The sequence below is a fragment of the Poecile atricapillus genome, chromosome 10, assembly GCF_030490865.1.
Source record: "Poecile atricapillus isolate bPoeAtr1 chromosome 10, bPoeAtr1.hap1, whole genome shotgun sequence".
Taxonomy (NCBI): Eukaryota; Metazoa; Chordata; class Aves; order Passeriformes; family Paridae; genus Poecile; species Poecile atricapillus.
In genome coordinates this window covers 3,779,618-3,794,113 of record NC_081258.1, presented here as the reverse complement: position 1 = coordinate 3,794,113, position 14,496 = coordinate 3,779,618, and the positions used below count along the sequence as shown (strand labels likewise).

The window sequence follows — 14,496 nt, the reverse complement described above, 5'->3', positions numbered from 1 at the left end:
CTTTAAAAAAGTATTCTTGTTAGCCAAACGCTCTGTGAACATTACTTTTATCAAAACCATGTGCCAACTCACTGCACAAATAAATTGCAACCTCATAAAATTGTCAAAATTGTATCCCTTAGGAGCAACAAAGCACTTTCTGCATTATAAAGTATTTCATATTTTGTTTCTCCTATGTAAAGTGTAATAGACTACATGATTTGATTTATATTTTGGGGATCCAGTACATCTATTAGCTATGTAAAACACAGCACACCAAGTAGTTCACAGTTTATGCCCTGAGTTTTAATTATTCCTGACACTGAAATAATGAATTGGTGCAGGCAAGAAAGTACTAGGGGAGCACAAAAACCAAAACCCAACCAAAAAAACCCAACCAACACCAGAGGGTGCTGGCACTGCCCAGGCTCCCCAGGGAATGGGCACGGCCCTGAGGCTGTTGGAGCTCCAGGAGATTTGGACACCACTCCCAGGTACAGGGTGGGATTGTTGAGGTGTCTGTGCAGGCCCAGGAGTTGGACTGGATGGTCCTTGTGTGTCCCTTCCCACTCAGCCTATTCTGTGAATAAAAAAGAATTGTCTGCTGACTACTGCCAGCCCAAAATCATTCCAGAGCAAAGCAGGAGCCAGACTGGGGAAACATGAAGAATTAAGAGACCAAGAAAAGATTTAGCTACATAAAGAAATAGTAGTTTTCTAATTTGGGGTGGTGAAACATTTTAATTCATGCCTATACCATCATTAACATTGCAATTAACATTCCTATGTGAACTAAGAAAAAGTACTTTATTATAAATAAAAATAATCAATTAATTTGAAACATGAGAAGGAAATAAAGCTAGATCAATTGCTGCTATGAATGAAAACCCTACCTCAGCTCACAAGTTACCAGTTTTGGAAATGAAGATCATATTTGCAAGTTAGTAGCCATTTTTTTTAAAGTCCCACACAAATCCTTGCTTAAAATCCCTCTAGAAGTCTGTCACGTGCAGTAAAAACCCCTGATACTATCTGCATGTCAAGCCAGGAACACTGACAGCAATCTGCACACAACAAGAGTCACACCTGTACATTTGAACAATTCTGTCAGTTTTTCAGATGATGAAAACACAAGTTTCCTCGTGTTTCTTTTTCAATCCTAGATAAATCGTTTTGAGTAGTGGAAACAATCGCTCCAATACACGTATTAAAAGATTTAAGATCAGCTTTGTTGTATGTGTTGAAGTTTTACTAATGTACCACAAAAAGCCTCCTGTGCATGTGAACAGCAAACCCCCAGGTCCCCAAACAACAGCTCTGCCCCCCTGCCATTAAAATGACAAACTGCATCCCCAGCTGCAGCACACCCAAACTCCCTAACAAATTAGATTTAAAATTGAGCAGTGCACCAAGGCAGCTATTAGTCTTTCAACTCAAGTGTCAACTTCAAACAAATTAATGGCTGAGCAATCTCAGCCAAATGGCGTCTTGACAATTAGAAACTGCAATTCTAAATCCAAATTCCAGGGCAAGATTACTCAGTAAGTTTTCTGAACTGTAATAATTTGCTTGAGTAAAAGAAAATACTGCTGAATGTGGTTCTGTGGTTATCACATCCACTTCACCATTCAATTCTGTGAAGAAAGACACATACTGGAGATGAAAGGAGATCAGAGCAGGAGTTTGATACACAAGAACTGGAAGTTACAACACACATGCAATCCTTGTCAAATTCCTCCAACTACACCCATCTACACATAATCTACAGCTAAGATGAAACTGAATATTCTCCATGAACCAGCATGATGTGAACTGTATCTCAGCTTGAAACTACAAAGGAATTGGCCAGTAGTTGAGATTTTTGCACACTATCATCCATTTTCACCACACACTCTTGGAATTAGGGAAGACAAGTAAGCAGACAGTTTCAACTAATTGTATGGCCCTTCCCTTTTCCTTAAAGATTTATTTTTTCTCTTCAAAGCTTTATAGATTGACTGCAAAGCTATGCTGTAAATCAAAAGGAAGCCACTACTCATTACCTAGTTAGAATTTTCTCAGCTCTTTACTGTGAAGCTATTTCTCTGCTGTTTGATCCAAAGGCCACTGGCAATGTCTGTGAGTGCACTGCCTGCCACAGCAGCTGAGGCTCATTGTTTCCCACATCCATTTTCAACAGCTTGATGAATTTCCACCTGCTTCCAGTTCTAAAGAGAATCACCAAGGTATATGATTCATGGATTCAAAATACTTGCTCAGAGTGAACAAAAACCAAAAAAGTAGTCTAACAGTCAAAGAAAGTGCATGCAGGTCTACCAGGGCAGAGCAACATGCTCAGTTGTGATTATCTACACTCCACCTGAAAAATAAGGGAAGTAATGCCTTTTTCTTCTTCAAGAAAAAGAAAATTTAAAAGTACTGTTGCCACTGTAAAAGTTATCCCTCAGCAAGAAAAAATACATTGAAGGACACAAGCATCCTGTACACCCCTATCAGCTTCTAACTTTCTTCCTGATGTATGAAAGATGGCAGAGAAAGTTTCATTTTCTGGTTTTTTTTTTTAATCTCTGAAATAGACCAAGAGTCTTCTTTCTACTACTGCAGAAGGACACTACTCAAACAAAGCACTTCCATTTTCCAGTCCTTCAGCATGCAACAGTGCATTTAGTCCTTCACCCATGTTCATTCTAGATAAAAGCAAATACCTTAAGCCATGTTTTCATCACTGCCAGCTTTGAGAAGCCCTGTGCCTCTTGTTTTAGTAGAGTGAACACAGCTCCAAATGGCAGATCTCTGGCAGCAACCCTTGCTACCCAAGCCCTGGCAAGTACAGGAAGCACCTGAAGGGATGTGGGAGTTTCTTGGGACCTGGGGAGCTGTGCTGAGTGCTGCTGAGGGCTAGAGAGCCCAGGTGGAAGCAGTGCAGGAAGATGAATGGCACCTGGCAATGATCTGGCATTTATCTGGAGTGACAATGGGGACATCTGTGACTTGCCATGATTTGTAGCAGGAAGCCAGGAGCCCTACACCCCATTCAGGGCTTGAGGATTAAGGCAAAGCCACCAGCAGACAGTCAAGAGGAACATGGTGCAAAGTGCAGGCTGGCAGGGGGAACCCCATGCCTGAGCTGGTCCCTCTGGCACCCACAGTCCCCACTCAGCCCCAGGGACCACAGTGACCACAGCCAAGTGACCACAGTGACCACAGTGACCACAGCCAAGTGACCACAATGACCACAGTGACCACAGTGAAGTGACCACAGCCAAGTGATCACAGTGACCACAATGACCAGTGACCACAATGACCACAGTGACCACAGTGACCACAGCCAAGTGATCACAGTGACCACAATGACCACAGCCAAGTGACCACAGTGACCATAATGATCACAGTGACCACAGTGAAGTGACCACAGTGACCACAGCCAAGTGACCACAGTGACCACAGCCAAGTGACCACAGTGACCACAGTGACCACAGCCAAGTAACCACAGTGACCACAGCCAAGTGACCACAGAGACCACAGTGAAATGACCACAATGACCACAGTGACCACAGCCAAGTGACCACAGTGACCACAGCCAACTGACCACAGCCAAGTGACCACAGCCAAGTGACCACAGTGACCACAGTGACCACAGCCAAGTGACCTGGCCCAGCACAAACCTGTAACACACAGCCTTTGTCTCTCACAGACTCAAGTGAAATCCTTCAGTGGTCTCTTCCTACACATGCTTGATTTTTCCAAGCTGTCCTCAGAGCATCAAAGCAGTGACAAATGGCATAACCCTGCCCCTCCTCTGTCACTGAGCAGGAGGGGAAAGTGGAGCAAGGTTAAATGTATAGACTGAACCCTGAAGGAATGAATACACCTGGCAAACAACAAAGTAATTCAGCTAAACATAACCCCCAGGAATCATGGCCACAGATGCAGGTGCAGCCTGCAGAGCAGCAGTATATTCTGTGTACATCAAGTGGGATAACATGCAGGGGGTCACAGAGCTCCACCCGAGGTGTGGCAATGTCACCTGGGCTACAGAATGGGGTTCCTAAAAGGAGAGCAGGGCATTTCTCCATATTCTGGAAAAAATTTTTCAATGCTTGTCACAATAATCTGAAATGACATTCTGACCTGCTGAAAGGCCTCACAAAAGCTTTAAAAATTACTTATGCATGCTAAGCAAAACGGAACCAAAACCTAATGTAACCTCTAGGAAGAAAAAAACTTGTTAAATTTCACTGGAAGCTCTACATAATAACTAAAAGATATCATTTATGTCTACCCACACAAATGAAATCTGCAACCTTTAGAAAGCAAAAAACTTATGGATTTTTACTTGCAAGGTCCTCTCTTCATGTCTCAAAACCAGAAGTTCTTCACTTAATGTTGCCCGACACTATTTTGAGTATCATCAATATTTTATATTTAGAAAAGTACCAAACAATGTGATAAATACAAATCACTGAGAAATAAAAAGTACAAGTAAAGGTGACTCATCCTGTCCCAGGGTTGGTATATTTGGGACCCATTTGTCTTTATGTCTCACTGCAATATTATGGTGAGTGAATGGTGCTCCTGACTGCACAACATTCCTCTTAGCATCTCACAAATACTGTCACTTTGCAAAAGCCTTTGAACACATGATGCAAGTTCTATCCATTTTATCAAAGTTTTGTCACAGTTAATGACCAGACTGTATCCAGCACCAAGGAACACACATGAGAAAATAGGGAACGGGGAGGAAATCTGCTGCATTTGGATCTGTTACTTAGGGAATAGAAAAATATTATTTTAATTTGTGCTAGGAATAATGGACACGCTTTGATTTGGTAAGTGTTAAACAAACAGCAGAATTAAGGAAGCAGAAATGCACACCCACGTTGCACCTCCTCCAAAGGACGTGGGTTTCCCCGAAGGCAAGATCAGCTCCCACTCCCCATGGGTTCCGCGGCTGAACGCGCTGCTCTGTGCACCGAACGTGTCCCTGGGCTGCAGCTGAGAATCAGATCCAGCCGTGTTCCTAAGCAACCCCACACTCCCTCCACACTCTCCCCCTGCTGCCATCGCCAGACAAGAGGTTTTAATCATCAATTCACTCTGCATCCAATGTGCACGAGCCCCATCAGGAGAGGCTTGGGCACAGCACTGCGTTAAGCAGCATCAGGCAGCTCCAGCCCAATTTTGTCTTCACCAAGGCATGCAGACTGCAACTTAAAAGACAGCAATTCTACCTTTCAGTTGTTTATAAAGAAAAGCTTTTAAAAAAAATCCTGGCTCAAACATAAAATAATGCAAATACAAGCTAAAATTTTTTATTCTTGCCAGCAGGAATGAAAACATTCTCTAAGAGGTACTGAGGGTTAAACTTTTTTTTGACATTCATAATATTCAGTGCTGGGAAAAAAAATCTCAGCAAAGAGTAATTGCTCCCACAGGGACCAATCCATGGGTCACAGTTTTTTGCACTTGATGGCAACAGAGCCTTGACTGAGATTTTCTGTAAGACCCAGATTTAAGCTTGCAGCATAATCACAATGTTTGCCCTAGCTCCAGAAGCTGAGCTAAAGCACCACTTCTACAGTGTAATTATTCTACATATGTTCCAAAAACCCATGGGGAAATTTTATTATTCAGAAGAATAAATAGGGTAAAAATAAATGGTTTTTAATTTTAGCCAGTTTTTAAACTCCTTATGAATTTTCATTTTTCTTATGCAAGTTTAAGTCCATGGGAGAAAGGATTTGCCTTGAAGAAATAATTAAACTTTCATCTTCAGTTACGCTTCTTAGCAAATACACAGCCACCCACATAGCACACAACACATAAGTGCTGTTCAGTGACAGAGTGCCAACATAATCACTAATGCCTCATAATCTCCCTTTCAGTTTCAAATTGAATATTTAAAGTTTGAACTTGTGTTCAACAACCCAGAGCAAGCAGAAATGCAGTGAGGGCTTAGGTTAAAAGGGCGTTGGTGTCCCAGCACAGAGCTTAATTTGCCCTCAATAGATTTTTGAATACTTGAACTATTCTGAGAGGAAAAGGCAGTAATTTGTCATTTGGGATATGCAAACCTGCTACCTTAAGGATAATAAAAGATTATAGCACTCAATTTATGATGACAATGTCTGGACCAAATTTAGTCAGGTGCAGGAAAGTCAGAATTTTTAAGGGAAGGGAAGCTGAGGAAGCTTCCCCAGGGCTCAGTTTTAGGCTGGTCCTGGTTACCATCGTTACTGATCTTCTGGATGTGGGGATTGAGAGCACCCTCAGTAAATTTGCTAATTCCCAGTTGGGTGGGAGTGTGGATCTGCTGGAAGATGGGAAGGCTCCGCAGTGAGACTTGGACAGACTCAATCAATGGGCCAAGGACAATGGCCTGAGGTTCCACAAGGCCAGGTGCCACATCCTGAGGGTCACCAGACACCTCAGAGTGAGCCCGAGTGTGCCCAAGGGGGCAAGAGGCCAAGGGCACCTGGCCTGTATCAGCACCAGTGTGGGCAGCAGGAGCAGGGCAGTGCCGGCCCCTCCATGCTGGGCACTGCTGAGGCCCCACCTCGAGTGCTGTGTCCAGCTCTGGGCCCCTCATGAAAAACAACATTGAGGGGCTGGAATGTGTCCAGAGAAGGGCAGTAAGGCTCATGAAAGGTTGAGAAAATGTCCCATGAGGAGCAGCTGAGGGAGATGGGTTTGGTCAGTCTGGAGAAGAGAAGGTTCAGAGCTCACTCTTTCCAAGCCCCTGACTGGAGGGTGCAGGGAGCTGGGGCTGGGCTCTGCTGCCCTCCTTACAGTGAGAGGACAGGAGGAAAAGCCTTAAACTGAGACAGGGAGACTCAGACCAGGCATCATAAAAATATTTTTCACTGTTTGGGTGGTGGAATCAATAGTTTGCTCAGGAAGAAGGTGGAGTCACCACTCCTGGAGGTGGTTAAGAGGAATCTGGATTTGGCACTGGGAAATGCTGTAGTGGTGTAAGGTTTATGGTGGTGGTGCTGGGTTGATGGCTGGGCTTGATCTTTAAGGCCTCTTCCAACCTTGATTCTGTGATTACATATCGTCCTGTAATGACAACCCTGATCTTGCATGTTTCAAAACTGCTGATAATGCACACACTCAAAATACCAGCTGCCAAAATAGACACAATTCTGTAGTACACAACAGAAAACCAAACAAAAATCAACCAAACAAAAGAGCCATCCCAATAGACATTAGAAATGCTGCTTAATGAGCTGTAAGGTGTCACTTGCACACTACGATGATGAGGATGCTCTAAGAACAAATTTGGAAAAGAATTTATGCAGCAGGCATGCCAGCAGCAAGGAACAAAACCTGTTCTTTTTCTTTTCATGTGTATAAAATAGGTTTAATTTTCAGGTCAGTGTGTGATATCATGACATTAATGGACAGTCTTGGTATTCTACCCATTTCCTTCAAGTTGAGCTTCTGGTCTCTGATCATTACCATGAGCAATTCTGTTTATCAAAAGACGGCCAACAAACACAAAGTTCTCATCTCTCTGCTTCATCAGTAATTAGCAAAAAATATTGAGGTAAACCTTACAATGCAGATAAAGCCTCACATATGGTAGAATCTCTACTTTTGACTTGTCTGAACAAGCATGAACAAAATCCACATCAAATAATAATTTCAGCCTGCTGTCTTTTACAATGAGTTTCATTTCACATATCTCCAATCTTAGCTTGTCATTAGCAATGTTAATTAGTTCACTATCTCAATACCACACTAGAGTCAGTAAAAACTGAGATCACTGCTAATTTGAGAAAAAAGCTTGTTCTTCCTTTAATACTGTAATAGTCACTGCAGTGACTAATAGTAAGTCACTGTAGAAAACATCCATAGAAATTAATAATGCTTGCAATTTTCAGTTACAAAATTAAAATTAAAATGGTACTACTTTTTAATTTCCAAAAAGATAATCAAAGGATAATTATGAATTATCACATTCACTATATTACTAACCCTGTGAGGACATACAGTGACACAGCATTCAAAGTTGGGTTATCTCTTGCTATGGCAAGAGCCAAGTTCTGGATGCACACCTGTGGTGTACATGCTGCCACAGCTCTCTTTCTGAAGGCAACCAATTTCCAATACCAGCATGGTAATTCTTCTTTGGCATCTCTGTGATGATAGAGGGGCTTATTTTAAATCTCTCACGTGGTCCAGGTTCACAGGTTTTTTGTAGAAGGTAAAACTCAATTATGTGGAATTTCAATCACAAGAGGGGCCTGTGCAATTAAACATTACTTTTGTACCAGGAGGTGACTGAAAGAACATCTGAGCTTCCCCCAGGACCTCCTGGAAAAGGAAAATGCTGAGAGGTTACTGGAATATACTGAAACTGCTCTGCTGCCTCCCAGCAGCTAATGGAGTCCATCACCAACCACCATGAACATACTGACCAGAGCAACTGGAAATGGGTGTATGTTTTCCAGGGCTGGGGCAGCTGAAACTTCTGCAGTGGATTTACATCTCCTAAAGCAGATGAGGTGCTGAGACAGGAGGTCTCCATGCTCACAGGTAATCCTCTCCCCCATTTCTGCTGAGTCGAGTGTGCACACATTTGCAATTGTGCAATGTCACAGAAGAGAAACAATGCTCAGGGGTTTTCTAAAGCAATTTTTCAATTTAGATTTATTTAAAGACTATTTACAACCTTACTTCAGCTGGATTAGGAAATGAGTGGTGACAGCCTAATTTAAAACATCAAAGGACCAGCTGTATGCAGGGAAGGTGGGCAGGAGGGGAAGGCTGCAGGAAGTGTCTCTCTGAATCCAGTTGCTCTTCCAGGAAAACACATTATATCTGACTTCCCTCTGGGCACTGAACACATGAGACTCAGCAGCTCAAACCAAGCAATTAGCAGGTACACAGCATTTGCTGTCAGAGCTGTCTGCACTAAGCTGCCTACCTGGCTCTGGACACCATAAATCATTTCATATCAGCATTTTTAGGAAATCCTGGATAACCACTGCTGCCCCTAACATGGGCACAGGTACAAAACCACTGGCTCAGCTCCTTCCCTGCCAGCCCCAGTGCATCCACGTCGAACAGAAGCTCCTGGGTTGCTGCCTAGTGAGGATTTCTTGCTAAAAACAGATTGTGGCTGATCCAATTCTTCCTTCCACCCTTGTGCTAGAACTAGATACACAGACAAATAAATAATATCAGGTACAGGATCATCTTACACCAAACCAGCATCCAGACTGCAGTCTCCCTTCCTACCACACAAGGAACAAAGGAATGAGGATTAGTGGATTGCACTGGGGTTTTTAAAAGGCAGGAAAAGGTCACCTTCCACCTCTCTCCCCATTTCTCATGTATTTTAAGGTTTTAAAACTAACCTTTTCACAGCAGCACTCTACATTTAAAAACACATCACATCTAATTGCAAGGCAGTTTGGGAAATAAGGCAGCCAAGCCATTTGCAGGCTGCACAACACTGTTAAAACAGAAATAAAACAAAAGAAAAACAAAAAAGCAAAAAACAGAACAAAACAAAAAAACCCAAAAAACAAACAAAAAACAAAAAAAAAACCCAAAAAACAAAAAATAAAAATAAAAAAAGGAAAAGAAAAAGACATAAAAGATATATCAATAACTGAGCACTGACATGCTGCTTGAGACTAACAGAGTGCTGGTCTGCAGTTTAATAAAAATACACAAATACCAGTGAGGGTCATGATACAATTCAACACCATTCCCATGCCAAAAAGCAACTCTTAAAGATTCATCTGTGTATTTTTGTCAGCTGCAGTGGGCATTCTTTTTTACTATTTATGTACACTTATGTGAAGGACTTACTTAATTGAGTTAAAATTCTATCCAGTGTCATAAAAACAACCTCAAGTATTTCTGAAGATCATTTGCAGCAGACGTCAGTGACTTTTTGAAAAAAACATTCAAAGAGCAAAATCATGAGGAAATGGTAAGTGGCAAATACTGATTAGCTAAAATCATCAGCATTTCACTAAAAGGAAATACCCAAAGGAAAATAAAATTATTCTGGTTATTTTCTCTCTTTTTAGTGAAATAACATGTGTGTTTTATTGTCAGTTTGTTCCAGTGGAGCAGAGGAGAGAGAGAAAAATGAAAGATGAGAGCCATAATCTGTGAAAGCACTCTCAGACTTCCCCAGACAGTGAAATTTAACACTGACAGATACAAAAGCAACTCATCTCAGAGCCCAGGCTCTGCTCTGGAATCAGGGACAGCGCTGAAAAGAATAGGGATAAAGAACTTTTATCAGCCTCAGCTGGTAAGAGAGGCAAGGTGTAAAAATAGTCTGTAAGCATTGTAAACCAAGAAAAAAACCTCTACAGCTGCTTTCTTGCCTTTTTATTCCCCAAATTATTGTCGTTATAGCAGAGCAGAGCTTAAATTTAGTATTAACTGCTACAAAATCCCCACAATTATTTCCCCTCACAACAAAGAATTTTTTCCTAATATCCCATCTAGCCCTCTGTCACTTTGAAGCCATTCCCTCTTTGTCTTGTCCCTGCAGCCCTTGGCAATTGTCTCTCTCCAGCTTTGCTGCAGCTCCTTCAGGCCCTGCAAGGCCACCCTGAGCTCAGCCCAAAGCTTCTCCTGTGCAGGTGAACAATGGCAGCTGTGGCAGCCTTTCCTCCCAGCAGAGCTGCTCCATCCCTCTGCTCATCCTGGAGCCTCCTCTGGGCTCTGTGCAGCAGCTGCAGCTCCTTGCTGTGCTGGGCCCAGGCTGGGGCAGCTCTGCAGGTGGGGTCTCACCTGAGGGCCAGAGGGGCACAATCCCCTCCCCTGCTGCCCTCACTGGCTGCTCTGTGCACTAGCCACTGCCCCCTGTGCACTAGCCACTGCCCCCTGTGCACTAGCCACAGCCCCCGTGCACTAGCCACTGCCCCCGTGCACTAGCCACTGCTCCCTGTGCACTAGCCACTGCCCCCTGTGCACTAGCCACTGTCCCCTGTGCACTAGCCACTGTCGCCTGTGCACTAGCCACTGCCCCCTGTGCACTAGCCACTGCTCTCTGTGCACTAGCCACTGCCCCCTGTGCACTAGCCACTGTCCCCTGTGCACTAGCCACTGCTCTCTGTGCACTAGCCACTGCCCCCTGTGCGCTAGCCACTGTCGCCTGTGCACTAGCCACTGTCCCCTGTGCACTAGCCACTGCTCTCTGTGCACTAGCCACTGCTCCCTGTGCACTAGCCACTGCCCCCTGTGCACTAGCCACTGTCGCCTGTGCACTAGCCACTGCCCCCTGTGCACTAGCCACTGCTCTCTGTGCACTAGCCACTGCTCCCTGTGCACTAGCCACTGCTCTCTGTGCACTAGCCACTGTCGCCTGTGCACTAGCCACTGCCCCCTGTGCACTAGCCACTGTCCCCTGTGCACTAGCCACTGTCGCCTGTGCACTAGCCACTGCTCCCTGTGCACTAGCCACTGCCCCCTGTGCACTAGCCACTGCTCCCTGTGCACTAGCCACTGCTCTCTGTGCACTAGCCACTGCTCTCTGTGCACTAGCCACTGCTCTCTGTGCACTAGCCACTGCCCCCTGTGCACTAGCCACTACTCCCTGTGCACTAGCCACTGTCCCCTGTGCACTAGCCACTGCCCCCTGTGCACTAGCCAATGCTCTCTGTGCACTAGCCACTGTCGCCTGTGCACTAGCCACTGCCCCCTGTGCACTAGCCAATGCTCTCTGTGCACTAGCCACTGCTCCCTGTACACTAGCCACTGCCCCCTGTGCACTAGCCACTGCTCCCTGTGCACTAGCCACTGCTCTCTGTGCACTAGCCACTGCTCTCTGTGCACTAGCCACTGTCCCCTGTGCACTAGCCAATGCTCCCTGTGCACTAGCCACTGCTGCTCTGTTATAAAAGGCTCCACTCTGCAGGATCAGGACCCGGGTTTTGGGCACTACAGTCACAGTTATCTGCATGGTAACCCCCAGGTGTTCCCATGTTCAGCAGCCACAGAGGTTTCAGAGACAGTCACATAATCCAGGGGGTGCTGGACAAGGGAATGGGTGTTCAGGGCTGGTTTTGTGCTGCCTGTGATAAAAACATCATCACTTAATGAACTCAGCACTGTGCACACACTCCTATCACACTGACACAAACAAAAGGGTTAATTCATTGTACTGTACCTGTGAAGCTTTTAGCAAACAAGCAAGGCATGCAAAAGCTGCTTTCAAAGGACTGAATCTCTGGGAATATGGGGTGGGGTTTATGGGAATGGCTAAATTTTAATGCCATTTTTATATGCAGATAGCAACTGTACCTAAGTAACACTCTCATAGAACCATGTCCCCACGTTAGGTTAGGATCTCCAGCATGAACTTCAGGCCTGAATAAATGATGCCCTCTTTAACACAACTTTAGTGTTGGACAGCCTTATTCTGATATTTTGGACATTTGGTAACAACAGCACCTTCAGTGCTATTAAGAAAAGGATAAACCCCCCCAAAAATGGGCAATGCATGCAACAGCTGTGTGTCCAGGACTCGTGATGCAGGAAGTCACTCACCCGATGCTACAGCACACACTCTCACATCATTCCCCAGTCAAAATGATATTCCAAGTAGCCACCTCAAACTTAAAAATGTTCTTTCTAATAAAAAGGGAACGAACAAAGAAATCCACAGAAGATTCCACACTTCATTTGGTAAACAATACACAGATGAAATATAGAAATTGATGAACACTGATCTAGAGAAGTTATCTCCAGGCCTTCAGAGCACTCTGAAACAGGTAACTGTAGGTCCTAATTAGTACTTTCAGTGTGTTTATATATACACACAAAACATCTTTGTCTGCAGAGGCACACTTAAACAACTTTGCTGAAAACACAGATTTTACTCACACACTTCTCAAGATGAAAAGATCTTTTTTATCATTTTACCATATTTTTAACAGTACATTCGCTACAGAGCAGTTTCATAATTAAAAGCCATTAATTTAAGAAGATTAATTAAATATTAGATAAGCACAAATACTAAACAAACTGCTTCAGAGAAAACTCAGAATCTGACCTACCAAAATGACTATATGCAATTATACATGCTGTGAATTACTGTTTGTAGATAATTGCCTTGGCTGTCTCCTTAAAGTCAACCAACCACACATTAAAGTTAAATAATATCAAACCAGAAAAGAAGTCAGGGCTGATTGGAGTTGCAGTTAAATGCACTTATTTTTTATATATCTCAGCATTAACACATTACTGGTTCAAAATCATTTACCAGTGTTTAACCAAATGGACAAAGAAAGGCAACACTTTGGTCTTAGATCCAGTAACAGAAAATTTTAATTGCTTTTGGGATTTCTGCCATTATTCTTCCTAGCAGACAGAAGAATAGCAGACAGTGTTTAAATTTTTAGGGCCCTTTCCCCCTAAAGGAACGAGTGCAGGGATGAATTCCACCAGTAAAAGAAACTGAAATTCTAATTATAGTCTCCAAGGCAGACAAAGTAGAGCAGTCTGCCAAGACCTCTTTCATTAGCTAAATACCTGCAAACTCTTTCAAGAGGTGTAATCCATCAAGATGTGTGGAAGAATAGAAGGCAATTTTAAGTAGGTGTACTAGCTGCTTAATTTATTTCTTTATTTTCAATTGAAAGACACAAATAATCTTTTCAAAGGGTTGATGTGTATGGAAGGAGCTAGCCAGGGAAGAATGAAAGTCCTGGAGAAAAAAGGTAATATACCTTGTAGACTTACAGAAGAATGTTTATATCAGCAGTTGTTGTATGACATTTAAATCAAACTGCCAGGATCATGACATTTAAAAGCACCTGAGAAAAAATTCTGCTCTAGGGAAATTTTTGACTGCTAATGACTTTCAGAGCCAAAATTTGACTATCAGCATGTACAGCATGGTCAGTGAGTAAAATTAACACAAAGAAAGTTCATAAATAAAGTTAAGAATTGAATGCAAACAATATATTCTTTTTTCCCTGTCACCTGCTGGTATATGTAAATGCAATTTGAGGCACTGAAAAATTATAGGCATGAGCCTATAGTATCTGCAGAAATTTAAACTGCTTAAATGTAACATTAGTTTGTCCACATTACATATGTTCTAAGGTCTTTTGAGCTACCTTGAAATCCTAATGACAAATATTGTGGTCTCTTTATAGTCCCTTCCCTGGGTGCTGCTGTAGCCTACCTACAAGCCTTTGAAAAATTACTGCCAAGAAAGAACAGTAACTGACATATGACTGCTATTTTCTATTTCTTCATTATGCAAATACTTTGAAAATTGAAAATACCATGTACAAGCTAAAAATAAATGGACTTGATGATCAAAATCGTGCTTTATATGATAAATGCTGATGCTTTCATGTAAATGTTGATTCAAGAGAGGAGGCAATGTTTTCCTTAGATCTAGACACATCATCAGTGTATCAGTTAGGACCAGCCAAACCCCTCTTGGATGCCTGTACAGCACATTCTCCTCAACATAAGAGATTTCTGCTGCTTTCTTACTGACTTCTCAGCAGCTGTAGAACACTCACC

The 14,496-nt window shown here is 43.1% G+C and overlaps 1 protein-coding gene across 1 annotated transcript in view; it reads right to left on the bottom strand.

Annotated features, from left to right (window-relative positions):
* Positions 1-14,496, bottom strand: part of PEPD (peptidase D) — a 137,710-nt gene that overhangs the window by 81,209 nt on the left and 42,005 nt on the right. The window lies entirely within an intron of this gene.